The 12,850-nt window shown below is 36.6% G+C and overlaps 1 pseudogene; it reads right to left on the minus strand.

Annotated features, from left to right (window-relative positions):
• Positions 1-5,046: 5,046 nt before the first annotated feature.
• On the minus strand, positions 5,047-7,156 carry LOC149193827 (uncharacterized; annotated as a pseudogene).
• Between the last annotated feature and the right edge of the window lie 5,694 nt (positions 7,157-12,850).

Consider the following 12,850-nt stretch of genomic DNA (forward strand, 5'->3'; position numbering starts at 1 on the left):
CTAGGATGTGGAGTGACACATCATCCACTTAATGAGTAATAGATGTTATAGGGGGTGAGAGTAAAAGTGAATGGAGTGAGGAGCAGTTGAAAGTGGAGATAGGGAGAGTGGCGAATAAGGAGGGGTCTATGAAGGTGGAAAGTGTAATGAGAATATGGAGAAGGAAGGTGACGAAAAATAATGGGTGAATAGAGAAACAAGGGAGAGCAAGATGTTGGGTAGATGGGGCATCTTCCATTTAATGGGTGGATGGTATTATTAGATGGGCGAGGGAGGAAGTAGCTAGCGAGGGACATAAGGATGCAGGGAGCATGTGATAAGGATGTGGGGAGTGAAGATAAGTGGTGGGGGGGAGGTGTGGATGAAAGGTGGGAACCACCCATTTAATGAGAGGAGGGTATTATGAGATGGGTGAGAGTGAATGGGAAGGGGGTAAGTAGGGGGTGCTGATAGAGATATGGAGGTGGTTGGAGGAGGGATGAGCGAAGATAAGGAGGGACCTAGAGGTTAGAAAGCGATATGGGAGAGTGGACAAGGGGATTGAATTTGGATAATGATGGGACCAGGGATGGTAGGGGGTGGGAGAGTGCACCACCCACTTAATGATTGGAGGGAAAGGGAGGGGGTGAGAGGGGTTAGTGAGGGCACCATAAAGTGGGGTAGTCAAGGATAAGGAAGTGGGGTGAGAGGGGCCAATGAAAGAGTCACAAAGTGGGGTAGTTTTGGATAAAGAAGGGGATCAAAGTAGCTAGTGAGTGGGTCATAGAGTGGGTTAGTCAGGGATAAGAATGTTTTGAGGGTGACAAGGGCTAATGAGGGTGTCATGGAGTGGGGAGTCATGGATAAGGGGAAGTGATTCACACCATCCCCTACCTTCCTCACTTGGCACCCCCAGATAATCTCTCTCTCTCTCCCCTCACACACACACACACACACACATATATATATATTAAAATTTCATTTATGCTCATTTTTTTTCACAAAAATGTAATTTAAACTTTATTATCTTGATTAATATTACTTATGAACTTATTTATAAAGATTTTTATATTTTTTTTTTGTATTTATTTTCTTCTTTTATATAAAGAAAGGATGGAGGAACAATGATGATGATTCCTTTTTTCTACTAAAGTGGATATGAATTATGTTGGAGTCGGAAATGTCCCAATGTTTTGGGAAGAAACTCCACCAACTTTCAATTTCTCCACTGATTTTAAGAGTTTGGTTGCATTTGAATCAATTTTTGGGTGCCATTATTTAACAAAGGGAAGATAATTTTGAATTCACGAGGGTGGAGGGGAGGTTGGTCAGGGAGTATTGTAATAGGGATAGGGAGAGAGGGAAGGAGTATTGTAATAAAAACACCACCCTGTCCTATAAAAACCATCCAGAAAGACTAGACCCATAGTTAAATCACAATATAGTGAAAGAAATCAAACATGAAGGAGGTAAAAACAAGACAATATATATACTTTTTTTTTGGGTTTTATTTTTTTTTTGGAATTTTTGGCATACATTATGTACTAGTAAAATACTCACATCACACACCAAACCAAAAATAGGTAAAAAATCACACACACTCTTATGTACAAAATGTGTAAGTGTAACTATGTCTAATAGGCCATGTCAAGATGTGCCCACTCTCAGGCACGAACCAAGGATTTCCATACTTTAACTCATGGAGGAGTGGAGGTACCATATGGCACACCATGATGGGGCCATGTTGTAAGAAGTTGAACTACTTGATTCTTTAATGTTGATGATAATAGGGAAAACCTAGAACCATAGTGTTATCAGGAATGATCCGAGGATATAAAAGGTGAGTGGCCTCGAGAGCTAGTGCGACTCCTTGATAGTAACCATCAAGATGTAGAGAGGGTACAAGACACTCGTCAACAACCATATTTGAGTTGGAAAATTCACTGGCAAGTTTAACATTAAAAACCCAATACTTGAATTAGTCTAAAGGTAGAACTTCCAAGGAGGGTTGAAGAAATGACCCCTAGGTCGATTCATGATTTTTTTTTTCCAATCTCTACCTTTTCTAATTTAGGGAGACTAAAGGCATCAAGAAGTATAATCTCCCTCGAATTTTGTTGTAACCACTACAAAACCACCAAAAATTTTGGGCATATCCAAATTTTGGGTCCCCTCCTTTCCCTCTCAAGCTTTAACATGTCTATTTATACCTTCAAACCCCACTTATGCTTATGCCCACATGATGCATATTTTTTTATGTCATATGCATTTCATCTTGATTGTGTTCCTGTGTATTGTGTTCGGGTTTGCTCATGCATTTACAAGCATCAAACCTCCACGCGATGCATTCCAAGTGATTGGTAGTTGTCTTATATTAAAAATTATATCCCACTATGGCCCCATCTATTAAGGGAATTATTACAAGATACATTACTTAACAAAGTCTTCAAAGACCACTCGAAACTTTCAATGGAGGCATTTTAAATTCATAAGTCATGGTGAGAACAACCCATCGACCCCATCTATTAAGGGAATTATTCCAAGATACATTACTTAACAAAGTCTTCAAAGACCACTCGAAGCTTTCAATGAAGGAGGCATTTTAAATTCACAAGTCATTGTGAGAACAACCCATCAAGTACACATATTACAAAGCACTTTTAAGGAATACAACCAACGATGTCGCACTACAAAGTTAAAAAATTGCTATGATTAAAATCCACTTACTAATAGCTCATATGTCAACATCGTAAGGTGACACACATGTTGCAAATATATCGGTAACACACAATTCCATGTAGCATTAGGAGATTGCAACACAATGAATGCTGAAAGTTAGCAACGGTGAATGTATCACATCACAAAAGTGAGGCAATGCGACCAACGCATAAAGAATATAGGTTGTAAGGAAGTGGTGCATATGGCAAAAGGATCATCGCTTGCATCCATTGAAAATATAAGAAGCCATGGTATATTACAATCAAACAAGGGTTCTATTGTACCTCTGTAGACAATTTTAAGTTAAGGAATTGTGCTATATCATCTAAAATGTTTTATTTTAATTTGAATCTTTGGATGACCAATGCTTTAAACATAGTTTAATAGTTTAAACATGTGTTGACTCTTAATTATTTATGATATATTAAAAGTGCCGAGTCTTCATCTTTAACATAATTTAGCTTTAAAAAGATGTGTATGGTTGAAGTTAAAAATATATATCATTCATTAAATCTTCAAATTAAGTATTTAACTAGTCATATATAATTGACGTGCGTAAAATGGTTTTACATCCAAACTAAATATATTTAAAGCTTAAATGGAAGTGACAATTAAAAGATGTGGAGGAATGAATTAAAGTAGAAAGTTCCAATTAACTAATCTCTGTAATTGATTATAACTTCATAGGGTTTTAGATAAATTGACATTCAATCTTACCTTACCCAGATTAGCCATTAATTTCAAACATATGGAGAATTAAACAAAATGAAAACATAAATAACAATAGAAGTACTCACAAAAACACAAGTTGTTTCAAGATGAATCCAATTTTTTTTTATTAATCTAAAAACCCTTTAGAAGATCACAATTCTCCTTACTAGTTTATCACAAAGGTTAAATCCTTCATACTTTGAATTACAAAATATTTATACAACTTCCTTCAAAATATCTTGATTTCAAAATCAAGATTTATTTACAAAACAACTTTCAAACTAATTACAAAAATAGAGCAGACCGAGTCGAGGAATTGCCGGGACAGCCAAAAGTAATAAAAAATTCAAAACATCTTGTAGAGTGTTTGAATCATATTTTTGATGGTGGAAATAGATTCAGCACCATCAAAAACATCTAAAACACCTAAAATTTTGAAATTTAACAATTATAACTTGGATTTAGAAAAATCATTGCTGGATTTTCTCTAAATATAACTCAAATTCCATAACTTTCCGAGCAATTCTTCCGGCTCATTAGACTACCGCAAATAAAACTAGAAAATAAAAAACTTGCACTGCTTGGACATCTTGCACAGAATTCGAGGCTCGAGGCTGGAAACTTGAACTGCTTGGACATCTTGCACATAATGGACTTCTATTCGAGGCTGGAAACTTGCACTGCTGGGACATTTTGCACAGAATTCGAGGCTTTGCATAGAATTTAAAGCATCTTGCACAGAATTCGAAGCTTCTGCTATGAGGAAATCTTGCACAGAATTCGAGGCTTCTGCCGAAGACTGAGGCTGTAAAAACTGCTATTTTGTTGCCTTTCCTAATCATCTGTGTTTTTCCTCCTCTAAACCTGCATCCTGCTGCTAAAAATCTGTTTTTCCCGTTGTAAAAACTGCTATTTTGTTGCCTTTCCTAATCATATGTCTTTTTTCTTTTCTGTCTTTTTACTTTTCTCCTATAAATCTAATCATCTGTCTTTTTACTTTTCTCCTATAAACCTGCATCCTGTTAGCTAAAAATTTGTTTTTCTGTTTTTCCAGTTGTTTATTTAGTAAACAGTTGTTTGTTAAGTCAATGAGCTGACATATTTTTTCACATCTTTCTTCATCAAGAATAGAATATTTTATTAATTTTATGTAAGTCTCATCCACTTCAGTGTATTTCTGAAAGGTGGATTTGACTATAAACAAATGTTGATCTTAACAAATCAAAACTTAAAGACACCTTACTGTACGTTTCAGCACCTTTCTCCGAGACACTCGGTTTATCTCTGAAAGTAGTTCCAAGACACTCAGTTTATCTCTGAAAGCAGTTTCAGCTTATCTCTGAAAAAGCAGTTTCAGCTCATCTCTGAAAGCAGTTTCAACATATCTCTGGTATCTCAAAGAAACCCATTATCCAAAGATTATTAAAGTAAAACTCATACAGTTATCTAGTTTCCTTGAACCACTTGGGCTTAACACCAATGTTGAAGTTGAGATACTCGGTTTATCTCTGAAAGTAGTTCCAAGACACTCAGTTTACCTCTGAAAGCAGTTTCAGCTTATCTCTGAAAAAGCAGTTTCAGCTCATCTCTGAAAGCAGTTTCAACATATCTCTGGTATCTCAAAGAAACCCATTATCCAAAGATTATTAAAGTAAAACTCATACAGTTATCTAGTTTCCTTGAACCACTTGGGCTTAACACCAATGTTGAAGTTGAGATACCATGTGCAAGAGGAAAAAAACAAAACAATATTCTCAATTATTTTTAACTGAACTTCAACCACAGAACTAGTTTAATTACACAGAGAAAGTAGTCATTGATCTTTCTGTCATCATCCGAATCTCTTGCACATGGATTTCAACTCATGGAATATCGAACGCCACATTTCTCAAGGATTCGATTGCCACCGAAAGCTAGATTTCCCCATCTTGTAACATGAAGCTGCCAATGCCAGGGATGCCAACGTGAACCAGACCAAGCTAATAAAAACCCCACTTCATTGCAGCTGCCAATGCCAGGGATGCCAAGGTGAACCAGACCAAACTAATGAAAAACCCTCTCTTCATTGCAGGGAATACCCTGCGCCATGATAAGATTCAGAAAGCTGACAGTTCGCACCATTCGGGACCAAGGAAAGGATGATTACAGGGAAGAAGAACTGCGTTTGGAAGACCAGAAGGAGTCACTATTCACCGCAGGACTTGTTAGGGAAGAAACGTTGTTCATTGCAGAGATGGAGAGTGGAATTGAATAAGCAGATAAAGGGGCCCTCATGGGAGTTAAGATGGGAGTATCGTGCCCACAGGGGGATGAAACAGCAGTGCCTAATGTGGTAGGTAATGAAGGCATTTTATCAGTATCATAGATGGGATTCGAAGTAACAGCATATAGACGCTTTGCCGCTTACCATATTGCATCGGAGATTCATTTCTTGCAGAGGCCGAGAGTGTATGATTACTTCGCCATGGGGAAGACCTGGGAGACGAGAGGCAGGCGAATCGACCAGTTGCCGAACGAGGGGAACTGCCGCATGAAAACGATTGGGAAAGCAAGTCTGACAAGTTCATTGGTTGAGGAGACGGGGAAGGGGGCTTCCAATAGCAACCGGATTCTTGCATCCTCTGTCGCTGCGGCAGCAATCCAATCGAATACAGGTCCCGCCATTGCTTCTGCAGTTGATAACAACGTTCCCGCGCATTGTTCTTAGAAGGCAACTTAGAGCGAACAGGGCATTGAGATTCTGCCATCCCTTGCTCTGAAACAGAGGACGCAATCTTATCTTCGCCCACAGATTCTTCGTCCTCCATATCCTCTTTAGTCTCTTCTTTGACAGTGAACAGCAACCTTGCCCTCCCAGCACCCCCCTGCATATAAAGACTATCGTTGCTACTAATAACGCTGGGACTAATTGGGAACAGAGTTGCTGAAATCTCTGGGTCTGATGCCTCCCTCCCGTATCGAGTGAGAACCCAATGAACCCACCAGTCCTTCACGAGTAAAGTTAAAGCCTGGGACAACATTAGTGATCCTCCTATTTCAAGGACTCCGGCACTTCCAGTAAAATAAGTAGTAGACTTCAGCCAGGAGCACCAGCACGAATGCCACCAATACAATAATCAGGCCCATGGCTAATCCTCCTATCACTGCCATGGTTGAATTCTCCCTTTCCTATATAGAGCGCTGAACAAGACCATTGTATAACAAAAAGGAGTACCATTTTTTTTGCCGCCATTGTCTCTCTGGTCCAAAGACCGCCATTTCAATTCTTGCAGACTGTGAACAAGCATCGCCAGAAAGCACAAAAGTCCAGGTCGATTGTTCAACTTTTCAACCGGATACAAGTGCCTGATTAGCTAAATAATAGTTAAGTTAACAAACGCCATAGTTGCAAGCCCACCTCTGCTCTTTATGAATCTGCTCTCTAGTGGTTATGGCGCGGCAGTGTTCTGAATGCAGAGTCGAACTGAAAACTCCCAAAACACACAAATCAATACAAAAAAGTTCAGGTGTTCAGTGCATACCTGTAAAGCACCGCCAGAGTAGCCTGCTCGGGCCGCGGGCGAAGCAAAAACATTTGCGTTGAGAGTAAATAAAAAATAGTTCGTGTCAAAAACCCCGCGCGTGCCTTTTCCTCTGCTCTCTGTAAATTTCGGGGTGTTTTCGACATGTGTGAGGCTTTTGTCGTCGCCTGTCCTCCTCTGCAATTAGTACTGCGGTGCTTTTATAACATACCTCGTAGATTGAAACAAAGGTGGGACGGAGAAACAGAGGCCATGTACTAAACAGAGGAGTGCGAACCACAAATTCAAAAAAGGTGGGCTGGCTAAATATCGCACGATCGACCTTGAACCGGGTGCCGTTTGGGTTATAACCCATCTGGTCGACAAAATTTGTGGAACGATGGACCTTGAACCAGGCGCTGTTTGGTTTAGTAATTATTCCATCTTAAGAACCAAGCATATACGAGAACTTCTTACAAATGAAAGTTTTCCATTTGTGTAATGAGTGTTTTGGTTGGTTACTTTGTTTTATGAAAGTCGTGCTAGTGTTATCGTTGTTGTTTAAAGTAGTTATATTTTAATTTTAAATTTATGAAATATTGATATAGGTTATAAGGGTTATATTTTTTAAAGAGTAATTTTTTTAATTATTTAAATAAATTTAGGGTGGTTGTGATTTAATTTATTTTAATTTTTAAAATTTAGAATTTATATAAATTTGGGTATGTAAAATTATAATAATTATTATTATTAACATATTTATGTATTTGTTTTTAGGAAAAAATAGAATGAACATTTATTTGGGATTTAAGAGTTTTGACTAACAATTTCAAGGGTTTTTTTAGTTCAACTTAAAATTGATTATTATTGTGTTCAACCTTTTAGTTCAATTTAAAATTGATTATTATTGTGTTCAACCTAAAATCGATGAATATTATGGTAGATTTTACTATCATCATCAAATCTATTGGTCTAAACAAGACTTCGAAGGATACTAAGTTAGCTTCCATAACCACAAGAACCGTTAAGGTAGCTCAAACTCTGAGTAGGGTCTATGATGGATCCACCTATGGACTCAAAATGTAGACATTCTTACAAATTGACTATGGTAAATCCGAGCTTTTAAAATGAAAATAGGGTCTCCTTTTTATCAGGTCTACATAGATTGTAACTCTTACGCTTATTGGCTAGTCAATAAAAAAACCACTCTAATGCAAGGGACCTTGATAAAAAAAATGGGGGACATGGCCATTGTTATGTCCCCTCAATGTTTATGCGCTTAGACTTCAAGCCACATAGTCGCTTCTCATTTAATCTCCACATGTCTCAACAATTCCCATATAATATTTCAAGTGTAGGGACGTGACCCGTGAGGACATAATTTATGTTTAATTATGTGCAAGATTTAATCCTCACTTTGGTGTTGGTTTCCATCTTAATGGATCTTTATTGTTGTTGTGGGATAATGTTTGGAGCCATGTCTAGAAGTCATGGCAGCTCTAGTAGTCAATTTCAAATGAATTTGATAAGAACTTCCCCATTCCTTTGGCTATAGTTTCAGATTTCGATTTTTTGGGTTGTAGTCATATGGATCTTCCCTTCTTTGATTTATGGTTTATAGTTGAATCCATTGTGGATTGAAAGATAGTTTATAATTTTGGGCATTTAGTTTTGGATTTTGTGTTCCCTTGTTTCTCTATACTTTTTATTGGTTTGGATACAACTCTTCGGCTCTCACATGTAGAATTTGATCAGCATACATTTTTTAGTTTGGGCCTAAAAAACTCCACGGTTGTTGTGTTGTGGTGGTATTTCTTAGTGTGTTACGTTTAGGTGTTAGTTATGGATCATATAGTCCCCATTTGACATTATTGCTATAAGAAAAATTCAAGTGGGTTTTGAGCTACAAAGTACAAGGATTTATAACAAGTTCATAGTTATTTATTGACATGAAGAGATTATCCAAACCAATCAAACTTACTTTCTCTCAGTGACTACTAAGTTTCAAGAGAATGAACACTGCGATGCATCCCAAAACAAAACTATTATGAACCTCCTTATTCAACAAGGATAGAAATTGGAGGTCTTAAATTTAGAATGTAACATTATCACAAATTCGGTTTTCAACCTTCACAAGGACACTCTCCTGTAGCTCCAACTTGTAGGATTCCAAACATAAGCTCAAGATGTATGAAAAAATATTAGACTAGCTACAACAAAATCAGAAAAAAGAGAGAAAAATGGATTAAAATATTGACTAAGTAACCAAAGAGATAATTTGAATTACACAAGAGATACAATATGAAAATATAATATATTATTATTGCTAAACATGAAAACAATACATAGAATCTAGAGGAAGAAGAATCAAATTGAATTAGGTTGGGATTCCATTATACACACACTTAGATAACTAGAATGGTTTCCTAGAATTAGCTAAAAAACCAAAACTAGAGTGGAGACCTTAAATTAGAAAAATATCTAATAAAAGTGTTAATGAAAGTAAGTGGAGTTAGAAATTAGTTAGAAGTGATGTAATAACTCATACTTGCAATCAATACCCACTCAAAATAAAAAAATGGAACTTAAAGTAAACATAAAAGTTAGTGAGTGAGTGGATAAGGTACTTTACCAGAATAAGAGAGGGAATTTGTATTAAGGACCTTAGGGATGAGAAAATGAAGAGTAAATCACCATGTCATATCTCAACCAGTGCCCAGTCACCACTACATGCCATCTTAGGTGTCACCCCCTACTAAACATATACTTACTAAGTGGTGTCCTGCATGGCCTCCCATATAAAGCTTGATAAGGAGGCATCCTAATTGAATTGTAGTAATTATTATTGTAGGTGAACTCTACAATGGTAGGCACTTCTCCCACTAAATCTGGTTCTCCATAACATACATTCTAAGCATGTCTTCCATAACCTAATTAACTCTCTTAGTCGGCCCATTTGTTTATGGATGATATGAAGTTCTCAAGTTTAACTAACTCCCCATTGCTAACTATAAAGCTTTCCAAAACCTAGACATAAATCAATCATCTTTATCGCGAATTATCTTTGTGGGTAACCCATGTAGTCAAATATCTTTGCTTATAAATACTTATGCCACATCAATAACATCATAAGTGTCCTTGACAGGGATGAAATGGAATTTTTTATATCAACTTTTCAATTATGACCAAGATTGCACTGTGTCTTTTGGACGTGAGTTGAAATCCTGCAACAAAATATATAGAGATGGCCTCCCACTTAGACATAGGAATGTGATGCAGTTGTACTTGAGTTTTATTGGGTGGTGGTGGTCAACCTTCACATGCTAACATCCAAGACACTTAGCAACAAACTAGAACATGTCATGCTTTATGCTTTCCCGAAAGAAAAGCTTCTCCATGTCTACATGCATCTTCTTCAACCCAGGATGTGCATAGTAAAGTGCTTTATGGTACTCCTCAAGGATGGTTCTTCATATATTCCCTTCCTTGGGGATATACATCCTTCATTGAAATCTTAACAGTCCATTTGGTTCAAGGACATAACCCTTGAACATTGGTTCTATTTACTTCCCACTTTGGATAGCTAATGAAACCTTTAATACCAACTATCTCTGGAGAGTTTCTCTATAACACACTCCCTTGAATTGACCCTTAAGGGCACGAGGGAGAAGAACCATGGAATTCTCCTTAGCGCATTGACCACCACATTCTCCTTTCCCTTGTACAAAATTTTGGAATCATACTCTCCATTTTCTATATTTAACATTTCAGATCCCTTTAAGTGAAGAGATGATTCAAGCTTTGATGGTCACTCTTTAGTTGAAAGCTTCTTTCGATGAGGTAATGCCTCCAAATTTTAGTTGAAAACTTCTTTCGATGAGGTAATGCCTCCAAAATTTTTAGAGACATGTCATTATCAGTAATCCGATTAATGAGATTAATAACCTAAATACTATTCTTATTATTAATAGCCTAAAAACTAATCTTACCTAAAAACTAATCTTACCTAAATTTACCCGGATTTTTTTAGATATAATTTCTCAACTAAAAACTAGCCATTACAATTAATTTTATTAAATAATAATTTTCCATAACGACTTATTCTGAAACTTGGTCATAAAAAACATCAAACATCATTATAGATCACAAAACTATAAGATCAAAAAAATAAGTTTGTTACCAGTATCATTGATTTGGGCTAAGAACCCGAGAGTTATTATCCGTGGACGGAATGACCGAGCTTCATGAAATACGCTCTCTTCCTCTCTGCACGAGGAATGCCTGGGCTTCGTCAACATTATTATGGATCACAAAACTATGAGATCAAAAAAATAAGTTTGTTACCAGTATTATTGATTTGGGCTAAGAACCCGAGAGTTATTATCCATGGACTGAAATGACCGAGCTTTATGAAATACGCTCTCTTCCTCTCTGCATGAGGAATGCCTGAGCTTTGTGTTGACAGTTTGCACATTTTCCAAACTTTATTTCCTCTGTTTACCTTGAGAGATTATTTATAGAAGAGTTTCCTAATCTGGGGAATAGGATAAAGAGATCAGACCAAACTTAATCTTGAATACCTGACCTTGATAGATAAATAGCCCGAGAAAATACGCTAAAAGGTTCTTTCAAAACGAACTCCAAAGTACTGCCCTGAATCAAAACCCTCTTTACTGCACTGCAGATTACAGAGATATACTCCCTAAAAAGCGCAATAACCCTCCCTCTTTACTGTACTGCAGATTACAGAGATATACTCCCTCAGAAGTATAAGAACCCTCCCTCTTTACTGTAGTGAAGATTAAAGAGACATATTTCTTTAAAAAACACAAAAAATTGGGTTTGCAAAAACCCTTTGACAAAATACTCCTCGAAATGAATTTAAAAACTGTTACCATTTGGAATGGATGTTAAATAAGAAATGTGTTTTGTGAAAGTTGCTTGTAAAAAGCAGGGGTAACCTTGCAAACGTTAGAAGTAATAAGATGATTAGTTCTCAAAGGACAAAGACAATTTATGATTAGTTCTCAAAGAACAAAGACAGTTTTTCATTACAATATCTTTAATCTCCCCGCTCATATTGCTCATATTGGACACAAATCATCAGTGAAACCAAGGAAACTTACTATTAAAAAATTTGTGTCGTACTAAAACCTGTAGACAGAGAAAATGCTTCAACTTCGTGATTAACGGAAAGAATGCAGCTTCGATGGCAAACATTTTCATATACTTGCCCATTCATGTCAGGACATAAATTATGTGCTGAAGGAAGCACTTTCTTCTGTAAAACGAAATAACATGTAACATTTTTTTCTAGAGGAAAAGTCTCTATTAAGTCTCTGTTATTGAAGCTAGTGTTGTAGTAGCATTTCTTTTACCTTGGCATAAATAAAGCTGCATTACATTGTAAAAACAAAGCCTCATCACATGTATAACATATATATATGGGTGAAGGTACAGACTTCCACTCCCACTATATGTTTTTAGAGTTTGGACTTTTAGAAAAACAAGCTTTTAATTAAACAAAAGCAGAGTTTGAAATCTTACTTCAAGACAATTTCAATTAAATCTCTGAAAGGACTTTCAGCATCTTATTTCAAGACACTTTCAATTTTATCTGAAAGCAGTTTCAGCTCATTTCTGAAAACAGTTACAACTTATGCATTATATTGTAAAAACAAAGCCTAAAGCCTCACCTATGCATTATATTGTAAAAACAAAGCCTCACCACATGTATAACATATATATTGGTGGAGGTACATATTTCCATTCCTTTTGGAGTTTGGACTATTCTATGTACAAGAAAAGCAAGCTTTTAATTAAATAAAAGCAGTTTAAAATCTTACTTGAAGACACTTTCAAAAGCACTTTAAAATCTTACTTCAAGACACTTTCAATTTATCTCTGTAAGCAGTTTCAGCATCTTACGCCAGGATAGTTCA

This window comes from Pinus tabuliformis, chromosome 2_2 (assembly GCF_031772625.1).
Source record: "Pinus tabuliformis cultivar Carrire ecotype Pingquan chromosome 2_2, CPIR1, whole genome shotgun sequence".
NCBI classification, from domain to species: domain Eukaryota; kingdom Viridiplantae; phylum Streptophyta; class Pinopsida; order Pinales; family Pinaceae; genus Pinus; species Pinus tabuliformis.